We start from the raw sequence: 6,991 nt of genomic DNA, 5'->3' as shown, positions 1-6,991 counted from the left end.
GTTTATTTTTCAAATCAAATTCAACCAATTTATATTATAATTCAAATGCTTTTTTTCATTATCTTATTTTTAAAATTAAAAAACTATTTTTATGTAAAAAAATTAAAGTATTAGGGTTAAAAAGTTAAAGTTAGGGTTTAATTCAATAGAAATAATTTAATTTCGTTAAAGGGATGGGTATTTTTTAGCCAAATATTTAATAAAGGGATATTTTTGACCCATTTCAGATAGTTCAGAGGTATTTTTTATCCTTTTCCGAATTCCGTTAGAGGGAGGGATATTTTTGAGCCAAATATTTAACGGAAGGATATTTTTGAGCCAAAAATCTAACGAGGAACATTTTTGAGCTATTTCAGATAGTTCAGGGGTATTTTAAAAAATGATATTTTGAAAAAAAAAAAAAAATCGACCACAAGTGGTCGATTTTCTATTAAAATTAATTAATTAATTAGAAAATCGACCATTTATGATCTATTTTCTGTAAAAAAAATTAAAAAAAACGACCACTTGTGGTCGGTTTGTTTAAATTTTTTTTTTAAAAATAAAAATCAACAAATAGTCCAACATGCAATACAACAACAAACCAGATGTAAATACTTTCAAAAGTGTACAACACATACAAAATGTCCAACAAAAATAAAAGTGTAAAAACTACAACAATAGTTTCAAAAGTGTACAAACTACAACAAAATATCTAAATTCAAAGTACAATATATACAAAAGTCAAAAAATTAAAACTCATCTTCATCGAATTCGTCCTCGTTTTCCGCATCCTCATCTGTGCTGATATCATCTAGGGGGCGTAGACCTTTTGCAGTCCAAATTGCATCACCAGGACACGGAGGAATAATCCCTGCAGTCTGAATTAAAGAGTTGAACTGCTCCTGCAACATCCTGATTTATGATGATGTTTCCTCCTCCTTTTGCGTCCTCTCTCTCTGTTCAACAAGCTCTTCAGTGAGTTTGGAAATCGTATTTTCTAGTCTTTCAATGGTTTCTCTATCAACTGAAGAGTTAGAGTATGTAGGGCCGGCCGAACACCTAATATTATCGCCAAAAAATTTTTTGTGGTATCCGTAGTAAAGGCCTCTAACAAGAGGACCCACAACTTTATCCCATAACTCCTCCTCTACATATTGGGATAGTGGGTCACCCTGACTTTCATGAGGCTGAGTACTACGATACTCACTAACGAGTTGTGTATATTTGTCATATATTCAAAGTAAAGTTAAAGTTAAAAGTCAAAAAATATTAAAGTACTTATATTTGAATAATATCAACTTTGAGAAAAAGATTCATAAATTCAAAATTTGATTCTTACATGGGCAGCTTTTGCACGAGGTTCAACCCAGGCATCTTCATCAGTCGGATTCTTTTTCTTTTTCAAATAAGTCTCCTGGTACAGCTCACCTTGTGGTATTCTCCTACCCTTTTTTTTTCCTGCATATGAAAAAATTATCAATGTTCAAATAATTAAAAATGTAAACAGAAACAAATAATTAAAATTGTAAAAGTTACATACCATTTTTTCCTCTACAGTTTTTATACTTTTGGCACCCGCAGTATGTAGGGAGCCACCCCTAGATAATACCCGAGCTTTCTTTCCTTTGTCCCTCAGTAATTGGTATTCTTCGCTATTCCAATAGCGAATATACTATTGCCATAAGGGTTCACTAATTCAGTCAGGTCGTACCATGTTGGTTCGAACATAATTCAACAGACCGTTAAATCTGGATCTACATCTTCTGAAAAAGTTCCTTTTTATAAAACATACATTCGCATCATCCCACCAGTAAAATTTCTACAACAAAATAAAAATATAATATTCAATCTTTTGTTCTAACAAAGTGTTAAGTAGTCGATAAGTTAAATCCTTACATTAAATTCTTAAACCATTCTTTCCCTGTCAATTTCTGGAACCTTTTGCCAACTGGTCCAGTAGCTGAAATGCATTTTCTCACAGTTTGTCCAACTCTAGCATCCGACCTAAACCTACTACACAAGATCAAACAGTAATTTCATAGAGCATAATAATATAGTAATGTAAAAATGAATAATGTTATTATATTTAGAAATCTTACCTTGTCGCATATGGAGTAAGATAGCGCCTCTCAAATCATCTCTGTCGCCTGGTTGCGGAGTAAGTGATGGTGGATGCACTAGCGTGGGCGGATCTAAAGCATCAGATGGAGTGCCTCCAAGCTGAAGATCCAACAACCCAATAGATCTTGCAAAACCATTGTGCGAAGCTGCGTGACTGTTACAGGAGGGTACTAATGATGGTAGTTCCGGATGGGCCAGCGATCGTCCAATAGTACTGCGATGGCGGAAGCACAGTGATAGGAGAATAATAAGTCGGTGTAGACCCATGAAGTGGCCCCACATGCATAGAAGTAGGAACCGACTGCTGAGACGACCTAGAATATAAGGGTCGTGCTGTCGCGTCAGCAAACCGACCCTCAGATATATGAATTCCTGTCGGTCGTCTATACGATGGAGGTTGATTTTTCTTTTTTGTTTTCGTAAGAACAACTTTTTCCTTACCTTTGTCACCTCTGTCTGACATCTAAATTATGTAAATTTAACTAGTTAGTTCCTATAAAATGAATATATAAGAAAACATTATAGGTAACTAATTTCAAGTTACTAATTCATATTTCAAATCGCTCCAACAACACGAGATAGAAAAGAATATTTTTATTACTATATAAATCATGGAAAAGCGAAAACAACAATCTTAAACAGTATATTACATATCAATCTTAAACAAGAAACATAAAGGTAAATATATAGTATAAAGCATAAAGACATGATCAATACATAATAAATACAACCTACACAAACTAATCCTCCTCTTCTGAAGACTCTCCACTAAACCATTCACCCTCTTCGGAAGTTTCCTAATGTCCTACCCACTCAGCCTCTTCTTCCGTAATATTAACTTCTTCAAATATATTTTCTGGGTGATTCAAAGTATCCACTAAGTCAACGTCCACTAGCTGGTGATCAATCTGCATTTCATTTTGATATGCAGTCTCTAGCACATTCTCAACTTCCACCCGTCCTATAAGCTTTATTTTGATTATAGCCCACCAATCAGACTTATCACTGCGCAACAGATAAGGAGCATAATACACTTGTTTAGCATTTTGCGCTAGAACAAATGAAATCGTAAACAAGATACGACCCATTATGCTTCACTTCAATGATGTTATACTCCTTATGTACTCTTGTGCCTCTTGTGCTTGGATCAAACCACTTACATCAAAAAAGAATAATTTTTTATTGGAAAACCAGCATACTCCAGTTCTAAGATCTCGTGTATGATGTCAAAGTAATCAACATCATCATCACCCTTAACCCAAACATCACTATTGTTTGTTTTCCTTATTCTAGAGTGTTATTCGATGGAAAATTTAAACTCATTTACTATATAATGGGAGATTGCATGAGCTTCAACTGGATCCAAAGAAATATCTCTCAAGAGTTATTGTATGCGGCTGCATTTGGTGACTGGTGTACCTAAAAATATTATACATATATATATTATATATATGTTAGTTAAGGAATGTGTAAATGTTTAAAATTTATATAAATATTAATACACGTACGAACCTCATATGTAAACCATGTTGCAAAGGATGCATACACTTGATTTTCGTGGAATTGAGTCTTAAATGTACTGAAGATCCAACATGCGAAACACAATTAGTTTCTTTAAGGGATTGTGTAAACAAATAAGATATGTTAAAATTTTAATCTCCTTACTTCAGAAAGGGCTCAACTTTCGGGTAATTCAGCAACACATACAAAGTTGTTGATTTGCGCTCTGTGGGAGTGAGCCGGCGACGTATGGTCTTTTTAGCCTTACAACCAGATTGATTGAAAATTGATATTGGTTGCAAATGAAGCTCATTCACATCGTCCTGATGATGATTCGGTCAATTTCTTGAACAAGCAACTTCATCATAAAAGTAGTATGAACAAAATTGAGATGTTTCTCTTGCAAAATATGCCTCAACTATAGAGCCTTCCACCCTATGTTTGTTTTTAGGTCCCCTTTTCAATTTTTCAATTGTCCTGCACAATCTTAAGATTAGATGTTTACTATATTTAAAAAAGATATGTATGAATTTAAATATGTTGCAAGTGCTTACCGTTCGAATGGACACATCCACCTAGTTTGAACTGGACCACCTAGCCGAGCTTCGTGCACAAGGTGAATGGAAAGATGTTCCATCACATCGAAAAATGCTGGCGGAAAAATGTTCTCCAGCTTATTGGTGCTAACAACAATATTACTTTCCATTTGTATTAGATTTTCTTTTTTTAATGTGGTGGCACATAAGTCTGTAAAGAACAAACTGATCTCTACTATTGGTTTCCATATGTTTTCAGGTAAATCAATAAAAGCAATTGGAAGTAATTGTTCCATAAAAACATGACAATCAATGCTTTTCATTCATGCAAGATTACTTGTGTCATATCAACTCTCTTTCCCAAATTTGAGGCATATCCATCGAGTATCTTCAAGCTTTGGACCCACTCACATATTTAATGCTTTTGGTCCAACTTGAATATAAAACTAGCCTTGGGCTTAAGAACATTGCCATTGGACCCCTCCTGTAAGTGTAATTTTCTGCGTTTGCAATATTCTGGTAAGTCAAGTCTGGCCTTAGGATTATCCTTTGTTTTGCCGGTGACATCCATTATTGTGTTGAACAAGTTGTCAAAATAGTTCTTCTCAGTATGCATGACATCAACATTATTTCTAAGTGAATTATCTAGCCAATATTCTAACTCCCAAAATATACTTTTCTTAGTCCAGTTATGCGAAACGCCATATTCATCAAGCCTGTACAATGGTTCCTCGCTGGCTTTAGGTAAATCCTGAACCATCTCCTAGATGTCATGACCAGACAGCCTTGGAGGTGGACCATCATATTCCCTTCTATTCCTTCTAAATACATTCTTGAGTCTCCTAAATTCATGATTAGGTGGCAAGAAACAACGATGACAATCAAACCATAAATTTTTCCTGCCATGTTTCAATATGAAAGATTTTGTTTTTTCCATGCAGTATGGACAAGCCAGCTTTCCAGCTGTCATCCATCCAAACAACATTCCATAAGCAGGAAAATCATTAATAGTCCACATTAGATATGCACGCAAATTGAAATTCTGTTTAAGTGAGATATCCCAAGTTTCAACCCCCTCATGACATAAAATTAGAAGTTCATCAATCAAAGGTTGCAAGTAGACATCTATTCCACTTTTTGGATTATGCGGGTCAGGAACAACATAATTCAGAAATATATAGGGACTAGTCATCAATATTTTAGGAGAAAGATTATAAGGGGTGATAAATACAGGCCAACATGAATATGGCGCAGCACCAACTAAAAAAAGAGAGAAGCAATCCGCACATAATCCCAAACGAATATTTCGTGGCGCAGCTGCAAAATCTGGGTAAATTGCATCAAAATGCTTCTAAGCCTCTCCATCAGATGGATGACACATAACACCAGGGCCTTCTATTTCCACTGTGCCATCTCATATGAGGAACTGAGCTGTTTGAAGCATACAACCTCTTCAACCTTGGTATTAGAGGTAAATAATGCATCGACTTAATAGCAATTTAATTTCCACTAGAACCACGCTTATATCGAGAGTGCTGATAAAAACAGAACTCTAGGTTATCATCTTCCTTAAAGTATAACATGCAGCCATTTTCACAATAATCAATTCTAACTGAGGAGAGACCTAACTTTGACACCAATCTTTTTGCCTTATGGAAAGAATCAGGAACATCTAAGCCGGGGTAAACTAACTCTTTAATAAGGTCTATCATTGAGTCCCTTCCTCCTTCAGCAATATTCCAGTCAGATTTAATACTTAATAATCTAACAGCAATATACAAACGAGAATGCGAACACCCGTCAAACAAAAGATGACTAGCAGCATGCAATTGTTCATAGAATTTGCCCGCTTCACTTTTAGGAACATCTTCGACATTTTTCCTAAAGTCGTCCCTGTGTTGCATCCCAAAAGCATCGTGCACTATTTTCTGTCATACTAGTATCTTGATATTCATTATGCTCTGCAGACCTACTACTTTCTCCAACAACAAAGTTATTTTGTGCAACATCACCATGAATACCATGCAATCTAAAAAGTCCTTGTAAAACATCTTTCTATAAAGATATTCCTTTACATTATACCATCACATCTAACACAAGGACAACGAATAACCCAAAAACGTGTCCAAATATCAAGTGTCTTAGCATGTTCAATAAATCATTTGACACCTTCAACAAATTCCTCGCTAATACCCATTCTATTATCATTGTTGCGTTGATATATTCAGCTATAATCAGGTTCCATCTACGCAATCAATCAGATTCAACTAATTAGATCAAGTCACAAAAATTCAATTATAACCAAACATAACCACATTCAAAACAAAAAATCACTTTTAAAGTCCCTACACTTTACAACCATTTTCAACCTACCAACTCATCAAACATAACCACTTTCAAAACAAAAAAATATCTTTAAAGTCCCTACACTTAATCAATTTCAACCTACCAACTCACTAAACATAACCACTTTCAAAACAAAAAAACACCTTTAAAGTTCCTACACTTAACCATTTTCAACCAACCAAGTCACCAAACATAACTACTTTCAAAACAAACAATCCCCTTTAAAGTCCCTACACTTAACCATTTTCAAGTAACTAAGTCACCAACCAAACCACATTCAAAATAAAAAATCTCCTTTAAAGTCGCTACACTTAACCATTTTTAAGTAACTAAGTCATCAACCAAACTACATTCAAAATAAAAAAATTCCTTTTAAAGTCCCTATACTTAACCATTTTCAAGTGACTAAGTATCAAAACAAAACCACATTCAAAACAAAAAATCCCCTTTAAAGTCACTAAACTTAACCATTTTCAAGTGACTAAGTATCAAAACAAAACCACATT

General features: G+C 34.5%; 1 protein-coding gene and 1 long non-coding RNA gene across 2 annotated transcripts in view; one reads left to right on the top strand and one right to left on the bottom strand.

The window, feature by feature from the left end:
- LOC107873157 overlaps positions 1–6,991 on the top strand; it is a gene marked incomplete in the record, with an annotated part of 24,882 nt that overhangs the window by 5,591 nt on the left and 12,300 nt on the right.
- Positions 572–2,534, bottom strand: LOC107873158. The gene is made up of 5 exons (XR_001675141.2): positions 2,082–2,534; positions 1,879–1,995; positions 1,523–1,801; positions 1,322–1,440; positions 572–938 (listed from the first exon to the last, which is right to left on the bottom strand). It is a non-coding gene; the product is annotated as an uncharacterized LOC107873158 (long non-coding RNA).

Source organism: Capsicum annuum, chromosome 6 (genome assembly GCF_002878395.1).
Source record: "Capsicum annuum cultivar UCD-10X-F1 chromosome 6, UCD10Xv1.1, whole genome shotgun sequence".
Classification (NCBI taxonomy): Eukaryota; Viridiplantae; Streptophyta; class Magnoliopsida; order Solanales; family Solanaceae; genus Capsicum; species Capsicum annuum.
The sequence above is the reverse complement of the archived record's forward strand: the minus strand, read 5'-3'. Positions and strand labels throughout refer to the sequence as shown.